This window comes from Vombatus ursinus, unplaced genomic scaffold (assembly GCF_900497805.2).
Source record: "Vombatus ursinus unplaced genomic scaffold, bare-nosed wombat genome assembly UNPS02014775.1, whole genome shotgun sequence".
Lineage (NCBI taxonomy): Eukaryota > Metazoa > Chordata > Mammalia > Diprotodontia > Vombatidae > Vombatus > Vombatus ursinus.
In genome coordinates this window covers 12237663-12254126 of record NW_020954553.1, presented here as the reverse complement: position 1 = coordinate 12254126, position 16464 = coordinate 12237663, and the positions used below count along the sequence as shown (strand labels likewise).

Genomic DNA, 16464 nt, shown 5'->3' with positions numbered 1-16464 from the left:
GAAGAGAAGAGAAGAGAAGAGAAGAGAAGAGAAGAGAAGAGAAGAGAGAGAGAGAAAGGAAGGAAGGAAGGAAGAAGGAAGGAAAGAAGGAAGGAAGGGGAAAGCAGGCAAGAAAGAAGGAAGGAAGGAAGAAAAAGAAAGGAAGGAAAGAAGAAAGAAACAAAAAAACAAAGAAGGAAGGAAGAAAAAAGAAAGAAAGAAAGAAGGAAGGAAGGAAGAAGGAAGGGAGGAAGAAAGAAAGAAAAAAGAAAGAAAGAAGGAAGGAAGGAAGGAAAAAGAAAATGAGAGAGATGAGGGAGGGAGAGAAAAAGAGGAAATGAAGGTTAATGATGGCACAAAAATGTACAGCAAATGAGAGTGGGATAAAGTTCCTTCATTTCTTGTGTTTCTGTACCCCACCCTCATCCAATCATACATTTCTACACCATCATTAATGGTCTCTTGTCTTGGAAAAATCCTGGTCCACCTGCCTTTCTGATTGCTCCTGTACCATGTCCTCCATGACTCCTTCCTGTTCTTGTATTCCCTCTCTGTTGAGTATTCTGTCTCCTTAGTTCTGTCTTAGAATTCCCTGCTGTCCAGCCTCTTCTAGAAAGCTCATCCAAACTTATACTTTCTACCATGACTCCTGAGCCACTGCACATCCATCTTCCCTTCCCATGGCCAGTCCAAGACTACATAGTTGTCACAGGATCATATGAAGCAAAGGTCTCCTCGTCCAAGTATTGGAAGTCCTCCCTTGACTGTCTACTTCTGTGAGTTAGAGTATCTCCCTCAAACTGAGGCCCAAAGATGGTAAAGAACCTGCCCAACATCACACAGTCTTAATCAAGATGATTCCAGGTTGCTTCACCTACCTAAAAGCAGATGTGATTCAGAATATATTTCAAACAAATAACTGATTTGAATGTCTCAGTTTCAACTTGGTCTGAATGTAGTGGAAAGAACACTAGACCTACAGTCTAGTCAGAGGACCCAGGTTCAAATCCCAGCTCTTCCCCTGACACCAAGTCACCTGTGTAACCTCAGACAAATCACTTCCCTCTTTTGGCTACAATTTCTTCATTGGTAAAATGACAGCATTGGACTGGATGGCCTTCAGGGTCCCCTTCCAAGTCTATGTCCCAGTTATATGTTTTAAGAACCCATCCCCAGTCTTCCTATTCTATGTTCTAAGGTTGCTTCCTGTTCTGATGTTCAGAAATCTAAGACCACTCCCAGATCTAAACTTATGGCCTAAGGGGGCTGATTAGTGCCCAGCCCCACTACATCCTTCCCCTCACCCTGTTCCCCTCCCACCAGCACCAACATCACAAATGTCAACTTAAGGGAATAAGTTCCAGTTCCTGGTACCATAATGAGAAAGATTTCATTTTTGCTCAACATCAAAAGACTGCTGGGAGCGGCTGGTGTGAGGAGAGGCCTGTTTTCTCCTTGAGCAGAAGGAAGGATGAATAGGAGGTGCGGTGAGTTCATGAATAAAATCGCTTCTATTTTTGTGTACATTTGGTATTGGCAGCTGTATAGCCACAAGATTTATGTCAAACACAGCCAGGGAAAGAGATGCCAGTTACTGATGAATCTCAATAAGATATTCTTCTTTTGATGCAAGGGGCGGAGAGGAGGGGAAGCTGATGTTTAAATGCCTCATACAGCTCTCCCCAGAAAGAAGGATACAGCAGCATGGGGTGGTGGAGGGAGCCTTGCCCTCAACAGAGAAGCTGATCTCAGCTTGGCTCCAATTTCAACTTGATACCCAAGCTCAAAAGGATCTAGAAGTGACCCTAACAGTCATCTCCTCTCACTCACTCACTTTACAGATGAATAAACTAAGGCTAAAGAGGGGAAAGGACTTACCCAAGGTCATGCATGACCTAAGGAAAGTTAAGAAGTCATGTTCTAAGAGTGTAAGTTGCAGAGAAGGTACCACTTCTTTGGTTAGGAAGTTCCTTACCCTAGCTCCCTATATTGATGAAATCATAGGTCCAAGGAAAAAAAATTCTGGGTCATAAGATTTAGAGCTGAAATAAACCTTAAAGATCATTGAGTCTAATCTCTTTATTTTACAGATGAAGGGACAAGCCACTTGCCTAAAGTGCCACAGATAAGTAGTTACCTTGGAATCAGAGAGCCAAAGAATTTTATAGCTAGAAGGGACCTTAAAAATCATCTAATTCAATTTTCTAAGATAGAGTATTTCAAATTTTTCCCACAAGCAAGTTCTGGACCTGGGTCATCCTGTCCTCTTCTCCCTGGCCACAAAATGCCAGGTAGCACTTACACATACTCCCCTCATAGCTATAGCTGGGGGTGGGGGAGGGGAGGAGAACAGTGCTATTATAAATAAGAGAATAGGACTGGGAAGGAGGAGGGGCAGGTGGAGGCCCTCAGAGAGCTCATTAGAAGGAAACATCCTTCAACTTGTACCTTCTGGTCTCCCAGCCCAGCTTCTCTCAAGTATTCAACCACAGGGAAAAGAAAAAGAGGAGCTAGAGAGATATATTTATTTATATGAGGCATTCTGGACAAGAGAGAGTTAAGGAACCAAGGGAGGGCAGGACCGACAAGGTTGGGGACAAGTAATTATCAGAACTAGATAGACAAAGCCTGCTTAGATTTCCTGGACTGAGACGTTGCTATCTGTTGCTAGTGCTAAGGTCTTAGCTTTGGGCTAGGGCCCTGTCCATGGTCCTAGAGGGATAGATTTCCCTCCCCCCCCAAGTATCAACTGACCCAGAAAGGGAAAGAAAAGAACCCCCAGGATCAGCCTGACAAGCTCCCTAACACCAGTCAAGACAGAGGATGAAGCTTTACTTCTGGTAAAGAGCCCAGAGGGTCCTCCAGAGGGTGGAGTAGGGGTCCTAGGTCCAGGAGGACTAAGTTTTACATCGAGTAAATGATATTCAATTCAATTCAACAAACATTTGTCAGGAGCTTACCTTGTTCCAGGAACAAAACCAGGAAAGAAAGAAGAAAAGGAAGGAAACAAGCATAAGTGGCTGCAATGTGCCATGAAGAGTGCTAAACATTTTCAAATATCTCATTTGATCCTCACAACAACTCTGGGAGGTACGTGTTATTATTATCCCCATTTTACTGTTGAGAAAACTAAGGCAGACAGAGTTTAAGTGACTTGCCCAGGGTCACATAGTTTGTAAATGCCTGAGGCAGGATTTTAACTCAGGTCTTCCTGACTTGAGGTCCAGCATTCTATCCACTGTACCATCTAGATATTAGGTAAACATATAAAAATGAAAAAAAAATCCTTGCCCTCACAGAAGGCACAGAGGCACAGAGTGTCTAATTAGGGAGGGGGATAATACACACAGGCAACTATAATACAAGCTGAGAGTGGGGTGGGGTATCCAGATCTGTGACTTCAACAGTTTGAGGAACTCCTGGTATGGAAATTCCTTCCATCACTGCAGATCAGCAATTCATCTGTTACTAATAGTCTGAGCAGTTAAGTGATTTATCCATGTCATAGCTAGTATGTTCCAGAGTTTGTATGTGAACCCAGGTGTTCCTGATTCCAAAGTCAACTCTCTATCCACATTGTGACTCATAATATGTTAGAATGCTAATGATATATAGAAGAAGGCAGAAAAGATGAGAGATACGAGAAGGAAGAGCTCATTTCTCTCTATTATGAGTAGGGTAAGATACCCATGAAGCAAAGATAGAGCCAGTTGGTGGGGTAGGCTGGGGTTGGGGGGGAGAGGGAGGTGAGCTCTCCAGGATACTGGGCTTAGTCTCTTCCTGGGGCTCTATCTAACCCTCTAGGGCAGAACCCTTTTTCTATATAGCCTACTTGCCATATACTTGTATATCTTGTGGTTTTAACTCCCCAATACCAGCTGCCTTCCCTGACTTTACCCCCCCCAATCTCAATCATTTCTTATGACAGCCACAAGCAGAATCCTCACCCTACCACACTCTTATTTGAATGTACTTTTACTAATACATTGCTTAGCTCTAGCTGGGGACCACCAGCCTGGTTCCCCAATCAGGTTCCTGACAGCTTGGCTATCGATGGTGATTCAGTTACAGATGAGGCCTCCCTCACAGTGACATAGACACTGAAGGAGTCAGACTATTATGGGACTGCTTTTCCAAATACAGATCAGGGATATGCTGGGACAAACCTATGAGGAAAAGGCATTTCAGACAGAGAAGATATCCTGGCTCAGGAGCAGAAAGGATGTCCACATGGGGCAGGGGGAATCTGTTGAAGCCTGCCTAGGAGGCTTCCTTTCAAAAGAAATCCTTGGATGGATAGTTTGGAAGGTGAGATTGGCAATTTACCAAGAGTTTCTCTAATAAAAGATACACAATAGGGAGACTGAAGCTCAGAGACCACCATAGTGGAGGAGAATCTCAAAACATATAAAGCCAAATTAAACCAGGAAGGTGATTACTGGGCAGGAGAGGCCATGGTACAAGATTTATAGAAGAATAATATGAAGAATAATGATTCTGGAATAAAGTTCCTGGAAACTAAGGATCTAAGCCATAGAGGAGTCAAGTAGGGTCTAGGGTAGTGGATTGAGCAACTGTCTGAACACTGGGAGATAAATATTTTATCTGTTCATCATTTCAATGAGTAGACATAACTTTAATGCAGCAGGTGGTTCCATCAATAGGGCTTGGCACATCCTTGCCATTTACAAAGCCAGTAGGACCATGGCCAGGAGGTCGGGTCTCAGGGCACAGTGTCCAGGCACTCCTGTTCCTCTTGCTCCCTCTCAGAAGTGTCCAATCAGATGACCAATGTCTGAAGATCACTCCAGTGCTGACTTAGGTAGGCTGAGCTAAACTGCTTCTGGAAGAGAAGTCAGTCAGTCAGTCAATAAGCATTTATTAGCATATTAGCAATTAACACCCATCTCTACTAACAATCTGATTGCCCTTAGGGCTATGAGAAGAAGAGGGAGCTGAATAAGCCTTCACAAATGCTTGTGAAATGGAATGGAATAGAATCAAAGTGCTGGGCCTTACCTTCACCCACCAGCTCAAAATCTTATCTACAATATTTAAGGAGCTTAGAAAAATGTTGAAGCCAGTAGCCAGGCAGTGGCTGAGCTAGAGGAGAGCAATTTTTCACTGAGTCCAGGTATAAGCCTGCATGATGAAGATAATTGTGAAACCTCCAGTTCTCTCTGAACCAAGCCAAAATGGACTCAAAAGTCAGAGTTAGGATTATAAATGAGGCTTGTTAGTGGAAGTGGGTTCTCCCAAGGACAGTGAATGGCATATATGCCAGGGACTGGGAGGCTGGGCCAGACTGTTCTTTTCCCGGGGTGGGAAAGAGCTAGGGGCTAGGATTAAAAGACCCTCTATCTTGTAGTCTGGCCTCCTATAGATAGGCCAGCCTAAAGGATATTGAAATGCATTACTTCTTAGAAGAAAGTCTCTAGTAGAGTGTCCCATGCATTTTTTCTTGGGTTTGCTCTGCTCAATATTTTTATCAATGACTTGAATCATGACATGTGTAGCAAATTTGCAAATGATGTGAAGCTGAGGATAGGTGTAGATAGCGCATTAAATGACAATCAAGATCCAAAACAATCTCAACCATACTAAAACACTGGGGCAAATGTAATAGTATTAAATTTTCTTGAGGGTAAAATCCTACATTTGGGTTCAAAAAATCAACTATATGTGTATTAGGAAGAAGGAGAGCTGGACAACAATTCATGTGAAAAAAAAAACCCTCAGGTTTTTAGTGGTCTGCAAGATCAATATGAGTCAGCATACAACATAATGGCCAATTAAAAAGTTTATAAAATCTTAGACTACAAAAAAAAAATAGTGTCCACAATGAGGAAAGATATTGCTAGTACAGCAGATACTACTATTCTCTGTTCTTGTCAGTTCTGGGTTCCACATTTTAGGAAAGACATTTACTGACAGAAATATGTTTGTGAGAGAAGGAGTGACAACCAAAACGGTAAGAGAACTCAAAATCATGCCCTACAAGGTTTTGTTGAAACAACTGCAGATGTTCAACCTGCGAAAGAGAACACTGACTGGGCACATGACAACTGCCTTCACATTGTTAAAAGTCTGTTATGTGGAAGAGGGCTTAGCTGTCTTCTTCTTGGCCCCAGAGGGCTGAACTGAGAGCAATGGGCAGAGGGTGCCCGGAGACAGATTCTGGTGTAATACGAGAAAAACTTGCTTACAATAAGAGCTACCCAACAGTGAGATGAGCTACCTCAGTAGGTAGATAATTTCCCATCATGGAGGTCTTCTGATAGAGGCTGGATAGGCAAGGATGCTATAGAGGAAATAGATGTTGTTATAGGTAAAACTAAATAGTCTCTGAATTCACTGCCAACTCAGAAATCCTATGATTCTGAAACAACAAGCAAATCAAATGTGACCTTGGCCAAGTCATTTTCTTCTCTGCACTTGTTTACTCCTATAAAATAAGAGGTGGTAGAATAGATACTCTCTAAGGATCTTCCCAGCTCTAACATTCAGTGCTCTCCAGTTTTAAAGGCATTGGGTCACAGACAAGGTTGACCAGGATAGGGTCTGAGGGAAAAAGGATTCAAGGAGGTCATTTGTTTGGGGTATTTTTTCCCAATCAACTGGGGCAGAGAGCACTTTCAAGATGCTAGATAATGAGTTTCAAACCAGCTGGCCCAACTGGTGCACACTTTGCTGCTCCCTCCAGAGTATCCTGATGATGGGCATAAGGCATCCATCTGCTGATCCCTTCATAGTGATCCCCTCCCAACAAATACACTCCCTCTCTTAACAACAGCTCTGGCCATATGGTGTACCAGGCACAGGGACTCCCGGTTCAGGGGTTCCAGGTGCAGATGTCGCAGATGACAAGAGGTGGCAAAAATATTTGTCTGTCACAACCAACAGAGCCATGTAATATATGCAGTGCGCCATAAATAATTAAACAGAGGATGGAAGCAGGCTTAGCCTCCCCTACCCTCTAAGCCCTGAGATCCTGGAAAATGTTTGTACCTCATGGAAACTCAGAAGAAATGGATTTTATGTTACTTTCAAACCAAAGCTCTGGCCTGGTATGAAATAATGTCACATTGTTCTCAAGGGTCATCAGGAAGCTTATGTGGCATTGCTGAGTATGTGGTACTATGGAAATCAAAAGTGAAGGATATTGGCTCTTGTCCTCAGGGAGCTGCCAGTCAGAGAAAGGAGGTATAGCCCCAACCTAGGAGGCCTAGATGAAATCACAGCAGATGTTGATACGTGTGCATTGCTTTGTTTCTGTCACCCAAGCCCCTGGTACTCTTCCTTATGTCTACAATCTCAGAAAGGTAGCTGTCTTCCCACTCCCCATTTTCTTTACCACAAAACACTCCCAGGACAGCTTTCTCAAGGGCAGCAAAAGCTACTTGCCTAAAGGTGTGAAGAGAAGTGGAAAAACTTCATCTAGGGCAGTAATGACAGGTACAACGAATAGAATCATAGTCCGACATTCCCCAGCTTAGAAAACGGTTCTTGCTAAGGTCCTTAGGCTGGATACATCTATTCAGATTATTTTGTCCAACCCTGTTCAAAGAAGCTTCCCTAACCCTGGAAAAATCACACCCTTTCTGAGCCTCAATGTCCTCAAATAAAAAAAAAATTGGAGAAAAGTGACTAAACTATTCATGCCTTTGACCCAGTGAAAGTAATAGGCCTATAACCTTAAGGAGGTCAATGATAGTAAGTTCCTACATATTACACAATATTGATGACAGCATTTTTTGTAGTAGCAAGTAACTGAAATGACTGAAAAAATTATGAAACATTAGTGTTGTTATTGTTCAATCATTTTTCAGTCGTGTTCAACTCTTCATGACCCCAGTTGGGGTTTTCATTGCAAGAATACTAGAGTTGTTCGCCATTTCCTTCTCCAGCTCATTTTACAGATGAAGAACTGAGGCAAACAGGGTCACACAGCTAGTAAATGTCTGAGGACAGATTTGAACTCAGGAAGACTCCAGGCCCAGCACTCTATCCACTGTGCCACCTTGCTGCCCAATGTTAGTGTAGTGAAATATTATTCTGCTGTAAGAAATTATATATATATATATATATATACATATATAACGTAAAGAATTCAGAGACACTTGGGAAGATATATAAACTGATACAAAGCAAGACGCATAACTAAAAGAGTATACACTATGACCACAATAACATCAGGGAAAACAAAGTGTATAAATATCAAAACTCACCTCAATGCAAAGACTAATCTTTACTCCAGAGGACTCCCTCCTTCCACTAGAGAGGTGGAGGACAACAGGTACTGTTTAAGATTTTTAAAAGCATCATTAAAGCATTGAATATAAAATGAGGGGGTTGGAACTCTATGTGCTCAGTCTCTTCTAGCTCTAAATCCAATGAGAACTATAGTTCTGTGACATAATTCCAAGCTGCTACTGAAGTTAAATGAAGCCCAAAATCAGATCTAGAACACACGTCAGAAGCCATCCAAGTCAACCAATATCTAAACAGGAATCCTTTCTACCACATCCCTGGTGAGTGGTCTTCCGGCCTCTGCTAGAATATTTGCAGAGATGGGGAACTCAGTGCCTCCAGAGGTGGCCCGTTCTACTTTTGCACAGCTCTAAGCAGTAGGAGGAGGTTTTTTACTTACCTTGTGCCTAAACTGTTGGGTCTAGAATTAAAGTCTGAACTCCACATGGGGTCAGACCTGAGCTGAGGAGAGCCAAACTGTCTCTCCCCTCATTCTGCAGACCAAAATCACATTAGCTTTAAGTGTTACTGTATCACCCAGTCGACTGACACTGAGTTTGTAGCCTTACCTTTTCTCTAACTACCCTCTTTCTTTCAGCCAAGACTCTTGGCTTTCCCTTTGATTTATTGTTTATTCAGCCACAACTATGTGATCTCTCCCGGAGGAAAGAAAGAGGTATCTGTTTTGATATTAGCAAGGTACCTATTCACATTCATGGAAAATACCAGCATTATTTCACTCAGATAGCAATAGTGCAGTGAGAACACAGTGCCTCTAAAACCCCTGAAGGGACACAGAACAAAGCAATGGTCAGAGAATTTGTGGGTTAACCAGAGGAGGCTTCCTAGAGGAGACTCCCTTCAGAACCTGGCTATGAAGAAGGGGCAAGGGCAGGAAGTAGTGGAAGTAGGGGAGGGGGGTGTTTCCAAGGTAGGATTTGAATCCAATACTGAAGTTACCAAAGTCTAAAGTTGGTTGCCATGGGACAGCTCTCTCCCTAACTTATGTCTAAGCTGTCTTCATAATAGAGAGGTTGGAATATTACCTGAGGCACAAGAAAACTCCCCTCTGAAATTCCTGACCCAGAAGGGAACAGTCAAGGTAAAAAGAAACAGGTGGTATAGACTTGTCTGTACTACTTAAGGATATCACATGGAAGGAAAGGAGCCAATATAGACAGAAAATTCAGTGAAATGAGTGGTATCTGAATCAACAGCATGATATAGCCATCAAGAAGGCTAAATGAAGGAAAGAAAAAAGAAAGAAGCATTTATTAAATGCCTACTATGTGCCAGGCACTGTGCTAAGTGCTTTACAAATATTATTTCATTTTATCCTCACAACATTATAGATACCATTACTCATTTTACAGTTGAGGAAACTAATGAAGACAGTGCCTAAGTGATCTGCCCAAGGTCACCTAACTTGTAAGTGTCTGAGGTTGGATTTGAACTCAGGTCTTCCTGAGCCCAGGCCCAACACACTACCCACTGTGTCACCTAGTTGCCTCCATTGAGCCTATTAACTGTGTTGAGACATATAGCATCCAAAAGTAAAGAGATGACTATTCTGCTATACTCTGCCCTGATCAGACATCATAAGGAGTCTGTGTTCAATTCAGGGAATCACATTTCAGGAAGGACATTGATAAAGAGAGTGTCCAGAGGAGGACAGGATGGTGAAGACAATCAAGTTCATGCTATATGAGGATTCACTAAAGGAACTGAGGATGCTTCTGGTGATATAGAGACCCTCAAAGCCAATGTGATCTTGTGTTGCAGAATGAGAAAGTTTGTTTTGTTGTCCTCAGGTCACTGACCCAACGTTTTAGGAAGGACACTGACTGTCAATCAGAAGCATGTCCAGAGGAGGGTGAGCAGAACAGTAAGGAACCTGAGATTGTGCTGACTTAAAGAAGAGAAAGCTCAGAGGGGAACATAATAGCCATCTTCAAGTAGTTGAAGGGATGATTAGACTTGCTCTACTTCAAAACTAGGTGGGTATTGTTAAAGGGGAAAAGGTAAGATTCAAGGAAGGAAAACTTCCTAACAATGAGAGTTATCTTAAAGTGGACTGAACAGCCTCTAGGTCCCCCTCACTTGAGGTCTTCATGCAAAGGCAAGATGCCCATCTCTCAGGGGATAGGACTACATGGCTTCTGACCCTTCTGACTCTGAAATTCTGATTCTGGGGTTTCAGAAGGACAGTAATCCCTTGGAGCCATTTAGGGATGCCGCTTCATTTGGGGATGCCAAGGAAGTCTGCGCAAAGCTATGAGAAAAACACTCACTTAGCCATGTAAGATTTACAGGGAACTTGATATTCCCAAGGAAGCAACCTTACTTACATCATCAGACTCCTGTAGGACCTACTTCTTATGTTGGATTGGGGGTGAGGAACTGCTAATGCTTGGAGGACTTGGGATATGGCAGTTTGTTAACCTTATTTTGCTAGCTAATGTCTAGTTAATGATGGCAGCAACTGTTGTACTGTGCAGAGAAGGGAGCAAACCTGTTGAGAGCTGATGTGTCATGGGAAAGTGAAGGAGCTTTCACTCCTGACTTCATCTCTGAAAACTGAAATTTCTTCTCCCATCTCAGATTAAGTTGTGAGTGTTCTGCCTCCCTTCGTGCTAATTTGCTGAGCTGTCATTCTCGGGCCATCTAGCTAGGACATAACAAATAATGAAAGCCATCACTGGCTAGCCCATGACTGATTGACAGTTCAACAAGCCAGTGACAGTGGGGAATAATGCATTCTGGGGGTGCATTAATATAAAATTCCCATACATAGTCCTGAGCGTCAGTGAATTTTAAGGAAGTATCTTGATAAGCCATAGTTCATCTATTCATTCTACTTGGCTAGTCAAAATTATAGCTTAGATTTTCCTTCACATGGGAGCAGGGAGTTCAGGATTGACCTCTCATTGCTCTTCTAGAAAGGTAAAGGTAAAGGACTGACTCTTCAGCTTATTAACTGTGACCTTGGATAACTCACTTCATCTCTCTTGGCCTCAATTTCCTTGTGTGTAAAATTAGAGGGTTGGACAAGATGACTGAGGTCACTTTCAACTCTCAACTATGAGCCTCTGATCTTTCCCCCTCCCTGAACCTGCCCCACCTCTCCCAATTTCCATATTTCTGTTGATGACATCACTATCCTTTCAGACACTCAGACTCAAAATTTCAAAGATGACCTTTTCCTTCACTCTCTGCATAAAAATAATAACTGTCATTTATATAGCACATTAGGGTTTATAATGCACTTTATATCCATTATCCCATCTGAGCCTCATAGCAACCCTATAAAATAGAAATAAGGACGATTTTGTTGTTGTTGTTGTTCAGTCATGTCTTACTTTTCATGACTCCATTTGAGGTTTTCTTGGCAAGGATACCAGGGTGGTTTGCCATTTCCTTCTCCAGCTCATTTTACAGATAAAGAAACTGAGGCAAACAGGGTTAAGTGACTTGCCCAGGGTCACACAGCTAGTAAGTGTCTGAGGCTGGATTTGAACTTTGTTTCTTCCTGACTCCAGGCCCAGTGCTCTATCCACTGTGCCACCTCACTGCCACTATGAAGATTATTATCCCCGTTTTACAGATAACAAAACTGGGGCTCCAAGAGGTTAAATGACTTGCCTACAGTAATAAAGCTAGAAAGTATCAGAGGAAGACTTCATTTCAACTCTGGTCTTCACAGCCCCAACTCCAGCACTCTATTCACTATACTGTACCATGCTACCTGTCTAGATCAAATCAGTTGCCAAGCTGCAATCCTGCCTCCTCCTATACCTCTTATATCTTAACTACCTCTTCATCACTCCCACTCCCACCACCCTCATTTGAGTGTTTATCACCTCTCACCTGAACTATCATAATCACTTTCTAACTGATCTCCTTGCCTTCACTCTCCCCATTCTATTCCATCTTTCATGTAGCTGTCAAATTAATCTTCCCAATGCACTGTTCTGACCATGTCACTCAAGGACCTTCAGAGATTCCCAGAAGCCTAATAAATAAAATATAAATTCCTGATGTTAAAAGCCCTCCACAACTTAGCTCCAATCTCTATATCCAGCCTTATCTCACACTGCCCCCGTCCTTCACACACATTGCGTACTATCCAAATTGAATTACTTACTGTTCACCGATCTCATCCTGCCCATTTCTTCTTCATCTCTAGCTCTTAAAATTTAAAATTAGGGAACCTAACATTTGGTTGTTATCTTTTGTTCTCGAAGAGGACCAACATGACATCACCATGCTACAGTCAAATTTCAATGTGTCTGACTGTGGCTGATAAGACCAATACTAGCTCGGAATGTTCTATCACAGGTCGGGCACAAATAGTCTGTATGAACATTCGGGGTGGATTCTCTAAATCCGCTCATCTTGAGTTTCTTTTGAACTTGAAACTTAAAATTTTCCTCGTCCTTAAAGGCTCAGCTCAGGAGACACGGCCTCTTGCACACCTCCTCCATGATACCCCCAACTAGAAGAGATTCTCCCCTCACATTTGCCTGAGCATGTACTCGGCTGCATCCTGTCTTGCCAATACTGGCCAAAAAGGGAGAAGATCACCCAAGTAAGAAGAGTGGGTAAAAGGATGTGGCTCAGTCAAGCAGCAAGAGCAAGTAAGCAATACCACAAGGACAGCCAAGGGTATTGGCATTCACCGTCTCTGAGAAGAACCAAAGACAGTGTGGTACAGTGGGAAGCATCCCGGATTTGAAGTTAGAGGATCTGAGTTCAAATCCCAGCCCTGCCATGTGTAACCTTGGACAAGTTACTTTACATCTGTGGGCCTCAGTTTCCTCATCTGTAAAATGAGGCAGTTAGACTAAATGGTCTCTAAAGTCCCTTACAGCATTCTGATCTTATTATCATAAGGGTTAAAGTGCATTGGGAAGAGATTTCATGAAGGATTTCTAGAAAGATATGAGGAGACAACAAGCATTTATTGCATTTATTAAGTGCTAGGCATGGTGCCAAGTGCTTTATAAATATCTCATTTAATCCTCTCAACAACTCTGAGAGGTAGGTGCTATTATGGTCCCCATTTTACAGCTGAGGAAACTGAGGCAGAAAGAGGTTAAGGGTAATATAGCCAATAAGTGTCCAAGGCCAGATTTGAACTCAGGTCTTCCTGACTTCAGGTCCACTGTGCCACCTAAGTGCATTGCATAGAATACATTGAATAAAAAGGCACAGATAGGTTACAATCTACCCTGGCAGAAGGAGCATGTAATTTCATTAATAGCAAAGCCAGCACTTTGCCTGGACTTCTCCTTCATCATCATTACATTTTATATTACCCCATATTTATTTGTGTGCATGGCCTTCACCCCTTTCAGACTGCAAACTCCAGGAGGGCAGGTCCTGTATTGAGCCAATCTTTATAACCCTAGTTGGGAGCACAGAGCTTCATGCATCGTCACACTTAGTAAATAAATGTCTGCTGAGTTGAATTGAAAATGTCCTTTCTTGCCTGGTTGTTTCTGTGCGCTCCAGGAGGCTGGAAGGACTGATCTTGCTAATTAGGAAAACGCATTAAGAGCATGACTTACAGATGGTTCTAGAGACTGCACGTCTCATTTGCATTGAGCTGTTATCTTATTGATTGTGTTAAATTAGGAGATCGTCCCACTGTCTGAGACACTCCGCCATAACTATGAAATCAGTTATTATCGAGAGGCAGCATGGGCCCCAATCGCTCTTGAATCACCCTTCTGAAGGCTGCCAGACGACCCCTGATAACTATAGCTGAGTTTCTACTAAAAGCACAGGCATCAGCAGAAACTGCCTGGTGATTCTCATTGGTACCGGGTCTGGTGAACTCCCTTTGTGTATGAATGTTCACTTGAGTGTTCACTCATACACATGAGCAGCAGCTCTCTGTGGAGCCCAAGGACAAATCTTTCTGTGTGACCTTGGGCAAGTCACTTGTCCCTTGGCCTCAATTCCCTCACCTAGAAAATGAGAAAGGTAGACAAGATGGTCCTTTCTAGCTCTAAAATACTACGAACCACCAGGCAGAACAGGGACCAGGTATCATAGCTCTGCCCCAGCCCCAGATCTTCCTGGATATTTTATATCTTTGTGGTAAAGGAAGTGAGGTGGCACAGTGGATAGAGCTCTGAGCCTGGAGTCAGAAAGACCCCAGTTCAGATCTGACCTTACTAGCTGTATCTGGATGAGTCACTTCACCTCCATTTGCTTCAGTTTCCTCAGATGTAAAAAGGGGATAATAATAGCACCTCCCTCACAGAGTTGTTGTGAGGATCAAATGAGGTGATCATTATAAAGCACTTGGCACAGTGGCCTAGCACGTAATAGGCACTATATAAATGTTGGCTATTAGAAATATTATGTGTATCTCCATCACTTAGCATAGTGCCTGGCACATAGGAAGCACCATGTAAATGTTAACTACTATTTATTATAGTATACAAAGCTAAAAGGGGGCTTACAAAATCAACTACTCCACCCTCCTCATTTTATAGTAAAAGAAATTATCTGAGAGAGAAGTGGCTTACCCAAGGTCATACAGGTAACAAAGGTGAAATTAGAACCCAATTCCTCTTCCTCAAAATCCAGAGTTCTTATCATTACATTGGACCAACCAGGTCAACTCCTCTTCCCTTTCCCCATCCATTCGGGAGTATAGGGGCCAGAAAACAGAGCATCATTTTACATAGAGCAAAAACAATTAAGAGAGGAGATAGAGGCCACCACAGCTACCACATATCTTGGTACAGGTGTGTAAGGAGGTTTTTGTCCTGCTCTGTAAATATAAGAAGGAAGGGGAAGGAAAAAAATGGAAGGGAGAGAAGAAAGGTTAGGGGGAGGAAGGAAGAAAAAGGTGGGGAGAAAGTGAAAGGGAGAGGGGACAGAGAGGAATCACAGTTCTCCTTTAGGATGATTACAGGGGTGAGCTGTGATGAATGGCTGTAACCTGGGAAGGAAGACAGCAGGCACCTCCAGGCAACTGGTCACCAGCAGAAGGAACCAGCAAATTCATCATTTGGTTGTCAGAAGATGACCTCCAGCTGCCTTTGAGGCTGGTTTTTACTCCCAGCTCACATGGGAATGGGCACTGCCAGCAGTGGGCATCATCAATGACAGGACCAACTCAGGCAGTCTTTCTACCTCCTACAGACAGGAAGAAAGTGATTAACTTAGTGCTGTGGACCATGAGCCCCACATCCCCTAAAAGAATGGCGGAGCCCTTGAGAGGTCCTGGAAAACTACAATGTGTATGTCCCATCTTCCTCCTCCTACCCCTGACAAAAGTGTAAATCCTGTGCTTTCAACACTGGGATCCCCAGCCTGGGATGGCTGAGTATCCTGACAGATGCAGCTTTAAAGCTCCTTCCCTCCACTGGGTTTAAGCAATGTTTCTGCTGCAAAAATTTTATGAGGATGAAAGAGTATAGAGCAGTTGTGATTGACTGCATTGGTAGAGAGAGTGAAAAAGTCCCTACTTATATACTGCTATAGAAAATACTTTACACACATTATCTCAGTAAATCCTCATTAACAGCCCTGTGAAATATACAATGTAAATATTATGATGCCCATTTGACAGATGAGGAAACTGAGGCTTCCAGATAAGAAGCAACTTGAAGAGGGAAGGTCATGATGACACTTGTGCTACCTATCTCACAAGGTTATAGCCCTGGAGAATTGTAGTTTCATAGTCACAGTAAATGCCAGAGCTAGGACCCAAATCCTGGTCCTTTGACTACAAACTTTTCCATTGCACCATTCAAGCAAGTGAAACCCTGAATCCAAAATGATAAAAGATAATAGGATGCAGGGAGGTGGGTAGTGTGTGGGAGAGGGGAGACCTCAAGATGTCACAGATCTAGGGTGGACCTCAGAAGCTATCTAGGCCAACATTCTTATTTTACAGATAAGAAAACAGAGGCCCAGGGAGGTTAAGTAACTTGTCCCAGGTCACACAGGTGGTAAGTGTCAGAGGCAGGCTTTGAACCTCAATCTTCTTACTCTCGAGTCAGTATTCTTTCAACTGCATCACACTACATTCTTCTCAACAGCAAGAATCTAGAAAAGTAGGTGGAGCTGTTCAGGTGATCTGGAAAAGTGTTGATTAGGCATGGAGCTCCCCCCGGTCAGTCACAGAAGCTGAGAACTGGAAGGCACTGGCCTCAGAAGGCATGTAGTACCACTTGTCCCTGAAGAGAGCTTCCCTCTACAGCACTCCTAACT

At 42.9% G+C, this 16464-nt stretch overlaps 1 long non-coding RNA gene across 1 annotated transcript; it reads right to left on the bottom strand.

Annotated features, from left to right (window-relative positions):
* Positions 1-4667: 4667 nt before the first annotated feature.
* LOC114044810 lies at positions 4668-12401 on the bottom strand. The gene is made up of 3 exons (XR_003569300.1): positions 12374-12401; positions 8208-8278; positions 4668-4822 (listed from the first exon to the last, which is right to left on the bottom strand). It is a non-coding gene; the product is annotated as an uncharacterized LOC114044810 (long non-coding RNA).
* Positions 12402-16464: the final 4063 nt, after the last annotated feature.